The sequence below is a fragment of the Cryptotermes secundus genome, unplaced genomic scaffold (genome assembly GCF_002891405.2).
Source record: "Cryptotermes secundus unplaced genomic scaffold, Csec_1.0 scaffold159, whole genome shotgun sequence".
Lineage (NCBI taxonomy): Eukaryota > Metazoa > Arthropoda > Insecta > Blattodea > Kalotermitidae > Cryptotermes > Cryptotermes secundus.
In genome coordinates, this window is record NW_019725416.1 from 749,687 (window position 1) to 763,460 (window position 13,774).

The 13,774-nt window shown below is 42.9% G+C and overlaps 1 protein-coding gene across 10 annotated transcripts in view; it reads right to left on the bottom strand.

Annotated features, from left to right (window-relative positions):
* LOC111863322 (homeobox protein homothorax) overlaps window positions 1-13,774 on the bottom strand; it is a 1,160,896-nt gene that overhangs the window by 408,373 nt on the left and 738,749 nt on the right. The gene's annotated exons all lie outside the window — the stretch shown is intronic.

Below are 13,774 nucleotides of genomic sequence, written 5' to 3' on the forward strand. Positions count from 1 at the left end.
GTGTCACGTGGTCAGCGCAACGAATCCCCACGCCCGTTAATCTCGGTTTTTTAGACCGGAGCCGCTATTTCCTTGAACTAGCTCCTCAATTATCTTCACGAGGCTCAGTGGACCCCGTTCCAGACCCACTACTTCTCAGAAAATCTGATAGCGTCGGGAATTGAACCCGGACCTCTGAATCTATAGCCAGGAACTCTGACCACTAGACCAAAGAGGCGGTGTTACTTGCAACTACTCTGTTAATATGAGTGTTCTCCTTCACTGGCTTTACGGCCCTTTTAGTTTAGTCTTTACTTCCCTAACTTTGAGTCTTACTCGGCCACGTCAACTTAATGCACGCATGATGCGACTTATTCCGCTTCTGTGTTAAATTTAATTTCTCAAAGAGAATAAAAAGCAGAATGGACGAAACACTGGGCGCCACCAGATGCAGTTTAACGACCGGAAGAACTATGTTTCATTGCACTTTTATTGTTACCAGAGAAAGACACTAGTCGACATTTCTTTATTTCTTTACCCCCATTTTTACGTTCACTGTCTGTACCTTCCAGCTAATCAGGTCCAATCTGCAGTTTACGAGGTTCTCCTAACCCTCTGAAGCAAGAAGTTCATTATATAGTTTTTAAAAATCAGTTTATACCTCTCAAAGAGAAAACTGCGTCTACATTACGAAGATCAACTGGTTAATGCAGCACAGGGAAATAATCGCTATTTAATTTAATAATTTTTGAAACTCATAAATACATTGAGCGCAGAATGTAGAGTCTCTTAATGCTAAAACAAATTTTGGGTCTACATACAGTTAAGCATTGATCTTTAACGACTTAAAAAAGATAATGTAACCACAAATTAATGCTCAAGCTAAGTTTCGATCTCCGATTATGTGCTTCAGAAGCCACAGCCCCAACAGCAGTGAGGAAAAAGGGTTTGACGTGCCAAAACTTAATCTGTGTTATGCTAAATCCATGTATCCCTTCCTGGACTGTTTATACTTGATCCTCAGTATATGCGACTGTATATACTGATTGCGTCAACAATAAAAAAAACAGATACGATATTCTATCGGAGTTGGTTGAGGCACTATGCTACAAGCCGGAAGATGGCGTGTTCGAGTCCCGATGCGGTCATTGGATTTTTCAGCTGACCTAATCCTTCCAGTCGCACTAAAGCCCCGTGATGGACGCATGCTCTAACAGAAATGAGTACCAGAAATATTCCTGGGGATAAAGTGCGGCCGGTGCGTAAGGCCGACAACATTACCGCCCTCTGTGAGTCGATTTTATAGAAAATGTGGGAGCCTCGACGTCTCACACCCCTATGGGACTTCACGGCCTGTTACAGAGACATCTTTACCTTTATGATATTTTATCAGCCACGCGCGCTGTCTTACCAAGAGCAACAATTAAATGAATTCAGAGAAACTTTCCCAATAACATAATCCACAAATAAAAATGGGAAAATGTAAAATAAAAATATCTCCGCAAAAAAAAAGTGGACCGATGAGGTATTGTTGTTATTGATCTAAGACAGTAGGCTCGAAGAACGTTTTTCTCATTAAATACGTATATACCAGCTCTAAAAACATTCAAGCGAGCATTAATATTTTAATAAGTTGGATATTTCTGTGCATGTTTTTTTTTTATATATTTTTCAACCATTATTGAAGCATGCGAAAAGTCGAGGTAAGCTTTCTGCCTACTTCTGCTGCTTTTTTTTTTACTTACTTTTCGACCCTGATGACGGAAGTGATATGTTCCTCCAAAGCGTCGGGCTCTAACCGAACTAGACTGCCTTGAAACCAAGAACAGCGTGTTCTTCATTATTCGGCAGGTTAGAACCCTTTTAAACGTGCTTATAACTTTATTATTTTACATAAGTAGTTTGGATGAAAAACTTAGAGGGATTCCTCCATGCGAGGAACAGAATATATTTCTATCTCATGAGGTTGGACAAAACGCTTATGTAACTGCGCCACATTATCAGTTTCGGTTTCTTCTTAAGTACATTCGACTACAAAAATTTCAAAACTATGAACACTGCGTTTGGTGAACCTCTTCAGAATTCAAGCGCGCGAAATATATTTTACGTAAAGTCCAAAGTGAAGACACCGACGAAAATACGTAACTGATTAACACTGGAGAATGAACAGCAGGATCTGAAAGAAGACATTCAGGACTGACAACTCACTGCGCCGTATTAAATTATAGCGACGTCATATATGACCCAAACAAATCAAACAACTCCGTGGACTGTAGTCCGCAAGCGAACTATACCGACCGAGCGACCGCCGCTTGTCAGCGAAGTTAGTGCCAACTTTTGCGGATAGAGGGTGTCGCGTGGTCAGCACAACGGAGCCCCACGGCCGTCAATCTCGGTTTTCTAGACCGGACATATATAACCCATGCACTTTATAAATCGTCATTAAATGAAGCACGAAAGAAACTCGTCAGGGTTACAACGCTAGAAGATTTTCGCGCTAGTGAATGCCAAGAACGAACACGAGGACCCAGCCACTGCGTCTCCGCTATCGTTTATCGGGTAGCAGGACAGTGAGTCGCCTCCCCTTACACGACAAGGAATGTTTGCTCTCCAGCAATCTCACGCCTTACTGCACATGATGACAACAAACGCTTCTTCCATTTTCCCCTTCTAACAATTTTCAATGCTTTTCAAATAGTCTCGTCGCTATATTTTTAAAGCAATTCTCTTCTCTACTATTTCCCCACTGAAAGAAATAACGCACGAGGAGAGTCACATGCAGGCATCATTTATTCATTTATATTGATAATTCATGTTTCGGTGAAGAGGGTCTATAGAGCAATTTTCGGTCTACATATTCAAATAGCTCGCGGTTCGAAAGGAAACTTGAGTTCGGCAGACGGTATCATGAAACGTCAGCGTCACGGCGTACTGTCGTTCAAAACAGCCTTTCCTTCTGCTATATCCCAACAAGGCCGCGCCATAGCTCAAGCGGTTAGTCCTTGGATTCCCACAGAGGCGGCTCCCCGGATTCGATCCCGGGTCTGGTCAAGTGGGATTTGTGGTGGATAAAGTGGCGCTGGAGCGGGTTTTCTCCGAGTACTTCGATTTCCTCTGCCAATATTCATTCCAGCAAATTCTCCATCATCATAATCACCCGGGGCAGGTATAATAGGCCAATCAGTGGCCGCAGTGCTGAGTGGACCCAGCTGGACTCCACCCCCCAGTAAGCGAAACTAAATAAAAATATTACTATCCCAACACCTATGAATACTGCCTACTCTTAGGTACTCGGACAAGGGAAGACGTATAATGAAGGACATTAATACACAAAGGTTAAACGAAGTTCGTCTCGAATAGGCCCTAAGTACATACGGAGCAGACCTACAATGTCTCTTCAGAAAGGGTGGTCCCTCCAGACTCTACGTCCTGCGAAACAATTCAGTTATGCAGAATGCAGTTGCAGCTTAACATTCAGTGCTAGGAGTTATGTGATTTAATTTAATTTCAATTAGAATTCCTCAAGTTTCAACTGTATATCCGAGTTGAAGATCTCGAAGTGGTGATTATGAAAGGTACTATCTTATGAGATGTAACTCCCTGTAGCTTGATAGACGTTTAGAGACGTTTCGGAGGGACGTATTATCTGCATCTTCAGGAATAACAAATCAATTAAGCGAGCAGAAGGCAGCAAGTAAATTACTTTGCATGCATTCTAGGTTTGTTATAAGACGCTGAAGACGATGGAAATATATCTCTCTGAAATGTCAGTGAACCTCTACCAGACTACACTGTGACATTGTCTTGAATGAATGAGTGCATAAGGGGTGGGTCCTAAGACAGTGTCTTTTAATGCTTTAGATTCTCGAAAGCAAATTAACGTTATATGTAAGGGTTGGACGACCGAGAGATCGGAGTTCGAGTGCAGGTAGGGACAAGAATTTTCTCTTCTCCACGTCGTTCAGACCAGCTTTGGGGTCCAACCAACTTCCTATCCAATGGGTACGGGGGGGGGTCTTCTGGGATAAAGCGCCCGGGGCGTGAAGCCGATCACTCACCTCCAAATAGTGCCAAGGTGAAGAAAATGTGGATCTATACATATATTCCCCCATACGCCTTCATGGGGTAGTGCTTAATTAGGTATGTAAGTCGATGAAGTGATTTCACTCACCTCCAAATAGTGCCAAGGTGACGAAAATGTGGATCTATACATATATTCCCCCATACGCCTTCATGGCGTAGTGCTTAATTAGGTATGTAAGTCGATGAAGTGATTTCAGTACAAGAATTACATACCGTTAAAACAATAATAAAATTTTTACTAAAATGTTCTTAGTTTATTCAACCTTGGAGTGATATAGGGAGACAGTTAAGGTGGTTTAATCGCTGCGCACGAATAAAAAAACCTTTCTATAGTAATGAAACGGAAGTTACTGTAACTGGTAATCCTAATCCGTACGTGAGAAGAAATGTTGAAATGATCCTTAAAGAAAGTGCGTAAAAATGAGATCCGGGATCAAACACGGGCTTTGTGAACACTGTAATGAACATTCGGGTTCCATAAAATATGTGAATTAATTAACTAGCTGAGTGACTATTAGTTTTTAAACAATAATTCTGTCCCGGTGCTGTTTCAGATGCAAGTTTTCAACAGCGAAAGCGTGAGCACAAACCAGTGCTTAGGGCATCAGACCAAGCGACTGAAGGGGCAGGCTGATGCAGCTCTGCATGTCGTGTTTGTTGGCAGTTCATTCATACGAGTATATTACTGTTTTCTGAACTACGGAGGGAGATTGGTCACTCATTGTCTTCTGCGTGATTCTCACACGCGTCATCTGTCCAGATAACAAAAGCACATCAATCGAGGTGTGGCAGGACCGCCTTGCTTTAACGTTCGCTTCTAGGCTACTCGTTGTACAGTACTTGGACGCCAGAGTGTGCTCGAAATATGTAACGAGATTGTCTGGCATCGCTGTGCGCAGAAATAATTTTTAATAATAAATTAGTCACATTTTATAGTCGCACAAATATTTTATTAAGCCATTAATCTGGACAATAAATGGATTATCCGTAAAGAATATCAATTGCAATACAGACCCCAATTTATTTTTTTTTCCTTAACACTACAGCCCCAGTGGACCTAGGCCTACCTCCATGAACTTCTCCGTTCACTTCGGTTTTTCTAGATCTTACACATTCGGTAGGACTCCTTGGGCGGGTGATCAGCTCGTCGCAAGGCCTCTACTTGTATACAAACACAGAAAAACGCACACACACAAACTAAACATCCATGCCCAGAGTGGGATTCGAACCCACTATCCCGGTTTCCAAGCGAGCGAAGGCAGTACATGCCTTAGACCGCTCGGCTACCGTGACCGGCCCAATTTATGTATTTGTAATTTGTAGTAGAATCTTACGATGCCAGAAACAATCTCTATAATTGGGAGAATTAGCTGTTAAACGTATTTTAAAATTAATTAATTTGGTAATATAAAACAGAATATTATTCCTCTACGTTCAGCATTTGGGAGGAGTCTTTCAGTTAATTAGATATTAATACCGAAAACTTAGACAGGAACAAAAAATAAGTACGGAATTCTTACATTTGATAGTAATTTTGCCTAGTAATCGAAACTGCACTATCAATGAAAAGGGTGACAGGAGTGATACTAGAACAATAGTTTCTTGATATTTTGTCTTCTGGTATTAAGAACAGAAGTGTTAATTAGAGTCAGTGAGCAGAGGAATATCCTACACGAAATAAGAAAACGGAAGGCTAATTGGATCGGTCATGTTTTATGCAGAAACTGCCTTCTAAAAGAAGTTATGGAAGGAAAGATAGAGGGGCGGATAGAAGTGACAAGAAGACGAGGAAGAAGACGTAAGAAGATGCTGGATGACCTTGGGGCAGAAGAGGATACTGTCATTTGAAAGAGAAAGCTGTAGATCGCATTAAGTGGAGGAACTGTTTTGGAAGAGACTGTGGACCTGTCACCATCATCAGATTACTGATGATGATGATGATGATTAAGAACATTGTGGAGACTCTATAATTGACTTGACACCTGTACACAGAAGGGTTTAACTGATATAAGCACGTTACGAAATATCACAAAGGGCCTAGGACCTGAACGAAATCTTTGGATAAAAGACCTAAGCTAAAGAAAATGGAAATGAGAGATTTGGGACGTGGAACGTAGGAAGTTTGGTATGGGGCAGGTCCGTTCATTACATTTGCATGTGGCACAAATGGGTAGATGAGGAATGCATACAGGACATTAGTGGGAAAGTCAAAAGGAAAAGGAACACCAGGAAGACGAAGACATAGGTGCGTGGATGACAATAAAACGGATCTTAGAGGCATAGGATGGGGGTGGTATAGACTGGATATATCTGGCTCAGGGTAGGGACTAGTGGAAGGCTCTTGAACACGGTAATGAACCTTCGGTTTCCTTCAAATGCTGGATAGTTCTTAAATAGCTATACAACTACGGCTTCTCAAGAATGACCTAGCTCCATGAAGTTACGTAGTTTTATATGTAAGGTGTCAAAAAAAAAAAGACCTGAAAGGGGAAATAACGGGACACATTTGTCTGGATTTTTTCACTGGCTCTACAGTCCCCAGTCAGTTTCATGATAATTTTATAGAGGTAGGACTCCTTGCACGAGTAATCAGCTCATCGCAAGGCCTCTGGTTAAACACAGAATAAACACATACTCACACGAAACATCCATGCCTTGTGTGGAATTCGAACCCACGATCCCGGCTTCCGAGCGAGAGAAGACAGTGCATGCCTTAGACCGCTCGGTTACCGTGACCGGCATTTGTCTGAAATATAATTTCTTTCGAACAACGAAACATAATGGAAGTACATGGCGCATGGTTTCCAAGAGCTATAGAAAGGTGAGCTGGGTGTGAGGGGCCTGCGACCCCGCGTCCATCTCGAGCAAATAATTACCCTTCGATCCTCCCTCACATTTAACACCTAGAGTCGATCCACGCCCCCAAATTCTGCACGCAAAGAACGTGTGCCGCGTCCTCTTTGTTCACCTACAGCAGATCGTCACGCTGACCATTGCTCAACGTTTCTTACGGGATTAGATTACGAGTATACAAATCCCTCTCCAGCCGCGGTCTTGCCAACTGCGAATTTCAAGCATTCGAGTTCTCCTTCTGTATCAAGTTTAGCCAACAACGGCATTTTATTTCATATATTTATATATAAAGCTTTTTTATCAAGTATAGAACTATAAAAGGGGCACGCGGTTGCGTATTTGGTTGAGGCACTATGCTACAAGCCGGAAGGTCGCGGGTTCGAGTCCCGATGAGGTGGATTTTTCAATTGACGTAATCATTCCAGCCACACTACGGCCCTGGGGTTGACTTAGCCCCTAACAGAAATGAGTATCAGGAATATTCCTGGGGGTAAAGGGCGGCCGACGCGTAAGGCTGTCAACCTCACCGCCATCTGTGAGCCGATTATGTAGATAATGTGGGACCCTCGACGTCTCACAACCCTATAGGCCTCCATGGTCTGTTACAGGGATATGTTTACCTTTACCTTTTTATCTTTTACAGGACTACAATCAGAGGAGAGAGGTGACGGAGGGAGTGACTGAGCACATCCATCGTCACTGCCAGCAATGACGTGGTTATCGTCATGGAATTCAGCTTACAACAAAGTAATGTTTTAAATGCAAGAAGAGAAAATGTTTTCCTTGTCTTAATTAATACGTTATTTCGATATTTATTAATTTACATAACTGATTATATACATGTTTTGGTTAATGGAGGAACAGTAAACTTGAACTTTGATGATTGTCAACATCGGCCGTGGTTCCCATAACTCCCAGTTTCCCACAAGGGCTCGGCCACTGTTTTCAGCTTTGAAGAAGGAAGAAAAATGTTAATGATAAATAACATGGAGAAACATCCAAGATTTGAACAGAATTCAAATCTCAGCTACAGATGTGGCCTTTGTGGCTAAGGTTATTCCAAGAAAACTCTGTTTTTTTTTTTGTTACTTTAGGTACACAACAAATTTCCTGTTGTGCATATTACAAACATACAAATTTCATAGTCGTACACTGATTATACCAGAATCTTCCCGCAACAGTACTGTTAACGGTTTTGATCAACGTGTTGCCAGGCAACAGCTCTGTAAACACGGTCCAACACGCAACAATAGATGCGGCTGTTTTCTATGTAGTCTTTAGTCACTGATACAGGTTACAGCATAACTGAACAATTCGCACGAAGTCTCGGGGTTAAGATAATCATTTCGTTAAACAAAGATTATTTTTCCTGGGATGGATGTAATACTAGGGAGAGGTTCATGTTTCGTTGGGATGTACGGCCTCAGTCTCGAGGATAGAGGAGCGTCCGGAACGAGAAGGAAGTGGTACGGATATAGGAAGACAATTGCGCTAGGGGCCAGAACGGCGACTGATGTTCTACCAAAGTTTCGAAGGAACTTACTGTCTCCATCTTCAGGGTAGAAAGGTAAAAAGTGGTAAGGGTATAGGGAGGACAGGACGGGAGGCTTCCCGGCAATACCAGTACTACTTTCTCCATGCTTGGATTACTCACATCCTGAAGATGGAAGCAGTAGCCTATGAACATTCTTCCGAAACATCGGTACATATCAGATCACACGGCGTCACATCGCAGAAGTAAAATTTTAATACAGCTTAATACACTTAAGTGAATAAAAGTATCGTATTTTTCGACGTTCTCTCTCTCTCTCTCTCTCTCTCCTCTTGCTCGCACTTTGGAGCATATGGCTTAACCGTGAAACATTTTGTATCACTTCAGTTTCTTAATTTTAAGACGGTAGGACTCCTTAGAAGGGGGATCAGTCCGTCGCAAGGTCGCTACCTACACAAACACAGAATAAACGCAGATATCCATCCCTTGAGTGGGATTCAAACCCACGATCCCAGTGTTCGAGAGAGCGAAGACGGTCAAAGATCTATTACCGTACACAATTTCAGGACACTAGGTTAAATGGCGCCAGTGTCGATCCCAACTTACAAGTTCATGCGACCGCCATGTTCTTACCTTCGTATGAAACGTTACAGTGACCTCCAAGTCAAATTTTGTGAAATTCGGTCAGCTGCTTCAAAATTTAAATGTGGAGGGGGATACATGGCAGGGTGATCTCATAAAGCTACTTTTTATAGAAAGAAAAGTAGACTAAAAATAAATACAAGATGGTTACTAGACTAGCAGACATTTGGACCACACCCAGGGACGCTCCAGGGAGATGAAGTACAAACCTAACCTCAATCAAGGAACTGGCAAGGCAACCTTTTGCAAATCCATTTGCCTTGTTTTTATTTGCAAAATATAAAACTTAATGGATGCTCTAAGGGAATGCAACGAAACATCATCGGATCCAAAAAGAAACTAACTGGGGAAAAGCGTGTACTTGAAGTTCTTGTAAATGGACCTGGAGCTGGCCTTGGGCCAATACGCTTCTAATATCAATCAAATATCATGACCACTGCTCGAATAATGACATAGATATACATCTTATAAATATGCAACGGAAATTCATACATACATACATACATACATACATACATAGTATTAGATACACCCGCAAACCCAGCAGTTTTGTGAGTTCTGGATATACCGTGCAAATGCATGGACCAACTGGTAACTAACAACCGCAATTTCTCGTATTAAACCAGTGTATTAAAATATATTTTCTGTTTAAAAATTTTCAACGCGAAAATTAGGATAAGTAAATGCACGATAGGGCCGGTCACGGTAGCCGAGCGGTCTAAGGCGTGCACTGTCTTCGATCGCTCGGAAGCCGGGATCGTGGGATCGAATCCCACTCAGAGCATGGATGTTTGTGTGCGTTTTTCTGTGTTTGTGTACGGGTAGAGGCCTTCCGACGAGCTGATCACCCGCCCAAAGGAGTCCTACCGTATGTCTAAGATTTAGAAAAACCGAAGTGAACGGAGAAGTTCATGGAGGTAGGCCTAGGCCCACTGGGGCTGTACTGCCAAGGAAGGAAAAAAAAAATCACCTACAGTTTAGTTTACATAACTCGCATTGCCTAAATTACTTCATTATGAGGTAAAGTTGCCCCTGTGCTTATCTAATTAAGCGCTACGCCATGAAGGCGTATGGGGGAGTGGATGTATAGATACACATTTTCTTGACCTCGGCACTAGTTGGATGTGAGTGGTCAGCTTCACGCCCCGTCCGCTTTACCTACGGGGAAACAGCTCCCGGTACCCATTGGAGTAGAGGCTGGGCCCCAGATCCGGTCTGGACGACGTGGAGAAGAGAAAATTCTTGACCCTACCGGGACTTGAACTCCTACTCGAGTCCGTAGCCAGTCGCTATACCGACTGCGCTATCCCGGCTCCTAGACTACTTCATTATGGAGATACTAAATACTAAGTTTTCACTTTTTACATTGCCGACAAGCATGGGGCTGTTAGCTGCAATGCTTCAGAAGAGCAGAAAACCGAAGGGAGTTATAGGCAACATCTGTAGCAGAGGCCCTCCATTAGATGCAATGAGAGGACTGCGTGACTGATGTTATACAGCCATATCATATTCATAACCATATCAATATTTTCATTCTGAGGGTGGATGACTGACTTGGGTCGATTTCTCTCTTTCTATAACCATTAAACCTATTTCGTCTGTTATTCATACCTGTTCCTCTCTAATTCCATGGAACAGAGCCCTTCTTAAGAAGCCGTCAGTCGCTCAGCTACTCAAGAATGTCCCAACATTTTATAGAACCCGAAGATTCATTACCGTGTTCACAAGAGCCCTACACTGGTCCCTATACTGAGTCAGATCAATTCAGTCCATACCACACCATCCTATGTCTCTACCGAAGATTCATTACCGTGTTCACAAGAGCCCTACACTGGTCCCTATACTGAGTCAGATCAATCCAGTCCATACCACACCATCCTATGTCTCTACCGAAGATTCATTACCGTGTTCACAAGAGCCCTACACTGGTCCCTATACTGAGTCAGATCAATCCAGTCCATACCACACCATCCTATGTCTCTACCGAAGATTCATTACCGTGTTCACAAGAGCCCTACACTGGTCCCTATACTGAGTCAGATCAATCCAGTCCATACCACACCATCCTATGTCTCTACCGAAGATTCATTACCGTGTTCACAAGAGCCCTACACTGGTCCCTATACTGAGTCAGATCAATCCAGTCCATACCACACCATCCTATGTCTCTACCGAAGATTCATTACCGTGTTCACAAGAGCCCTACACTGGTCCCTATACTGAGTCAGATCAATCCAGTCCATACCACACCATCCTATGTCTCTACCGAAGATTCATTACCGTGTTCACAAGAGCCCTACACTGGTCCCTATACTGAGTCAGATCAATCCAGTCCATACCACACCATCCTATGTCTCTAAGATCCATTTTAATATTGTCACGTATAAGGGGGGGGGTTACGCGTGACGAAAATAGAGGGTTCTAGATCGGATGATTGCATTTATTGGCATTTCGGTTACAAGTTTTATAAATCACATTCAATTATAATGCTATCGCTATTCAAAACACTTTTATTTCACCGTTACACATGCACTAGGAATCTCCGACGTCACTTCTTAGCCATGGACGTCTACTGTTGTCCAGAACGCGTGTCTACCAGTCCGTTACCTAGCAATGGGTTTCCATCTATTGTTAAGTGCTTCTGTCATGGAAACGTGTTTGCCGAAAAGTTCCCTAGAAATAGGTCTACAAGTCACAATATTTTAAGAGTAAAAGTGAATGAAACTAAAAAAAAAATCGGTGCCAAAAAGTAAGTGTACAATATTGATTGATATGCGTCATATATAATTAAAAACAAGAATGATCCGGCGTCAGTGTCGATGAGTGAGTAGCGACAAACATGACGCTGTATCTATAATTTATACGAATACAAGTGACGGCACACAGAGACAGAGAAAAACAGAATGGAGAGAGGGGGGAATAAAAAAAGAAGAAAAAAAAAAGCAGAGTTGGGATGGAATTCGTAGTGTTTTATGGTGCGAAGACTTGACAGGTTCGTGCCCTCCCAAACCCGCCCCCTGATGACAGCTCTAGAACGAGAAATAGAGACGGGCAGATGAATGTTCTCTTGTCAGGCGAAAAGAGCGAGCGAGTTCACGAATAATACTAGACACGAGGAAAAGAGAGATAAAAACAGCGAGTATTCTGACGTCACACACCATGAGCCTACACGTCACTTCCGATTACGGTACTGTCACGTTACGTGATGGAGAATGACATGGGTAGGTTTCTGTGACGTCACACGAACTACTGTGCTGACATGCTAGAAGCGCAGTACGTCCCCTTCAATACATCATTGTCCTGACACAGTTGCGGTACAAAAGGCAATGAATATAGGGGTCAAGGACACCAAACGGTCAGCGGTGTGCATCACGATTTGAGCGGACATCTTCAAGGACTGTGTTTCAGTAGGGTGACGTACAGCAGAAAGACATGAATAAGATATTCGTCATAATAATAATCAGACTTTCCTAACTGTTGAGCTGGGATAGCTCAACTTGTACTATAATACTGCGCGCTGTAGGACCGAGCAAGCGGAAGTCGACTGCAGCAGGGGTAACGTAAAGAGGCTAGAAAGTCAATCTGATCATACACCTCAATTTAGTGACAAAGTTAAGAATGTAAGGAGTTAAACTCCACTCCCCATACGTCTTCAAGTCGTGGTACAGGACAATTACAACTTACCTTTGAATAAAATTTTCTGCCTTAATTCCAGGAGTAGCGATAGCGTAGTCGGTATAGCGACTGTCTACGAGACGGACGATTGAGGGGTCTGAGTTCAAGTCCAGGTAAGGTCAAGAATTTGCTCTTCTCCATGTCTTCCAGACCGGCTCTGGGGTCCACCCAACCTCCTATCTAATGGGTACCGGGGTAAAGAGACCGGGGCGTAAAGCTGACCACTCACCTCCAGCTAATGCCGAAGTCAAGGTAACGTGGATCTATGTATCCACTACTCAACAAGCATTCACGTAGTGCTTAATTGCAGTTAAGCACAGTGACAACTTTTACCTTAATTCCTGTTATTAATGCTTTGAACAAAGTTTAAACTTACTATGTATTGCATTACAGGCATATGCATATTTATATAGAACATGATGACAGCGGTTATATAATGATGACGATGATTTCTGACGCTTTCAGAATCGAGACCATTAGCGTTGGATGACAGAAAGATTGGAAAGGACATGGAAGGAGGATGCCCTGGTCCAGTCTAGTAATATTCCTGCACTTGACAGGAGAAATAGAAAAACCATGAACGCCCTGCCAGAATAGACGGCGTTCCGGCCCAGTTACGAACCAAGCACCTCCTCAGTACATGTTCAGAACCTTACTTACAGACCAGCCTGTTCGACATGGTTATAGTGATAACAGTAAGTGGTCTTCCTTGAGAAGCGGTCGTGAATGTCATATATAATGTATTGTGGCACGTGGTCAAGTCGCTAGGCAACGACCGTGAAATAAGCAACTGTACAACAGCCGTTGCCAACTAATGACTCAGTAGCGATCACGTGCGCACTCCTACAGACACGAATACAAAAACTGCACTACAACAGAGAAAATTAGTTTTCTGTGCGGTCCGTGCCGAAATGCTATAAGCAGGGCCAGTTAGAGATGAGTGCGTTGGTGAATGACTTAGTCGGAGGACGGCTACAGTTCAACTGTTGTGTGCTGCTGTTAGAAACCGGTAGTCGAGGCCGGGGACCGTTCAGGAACCCAGAGGTGTAG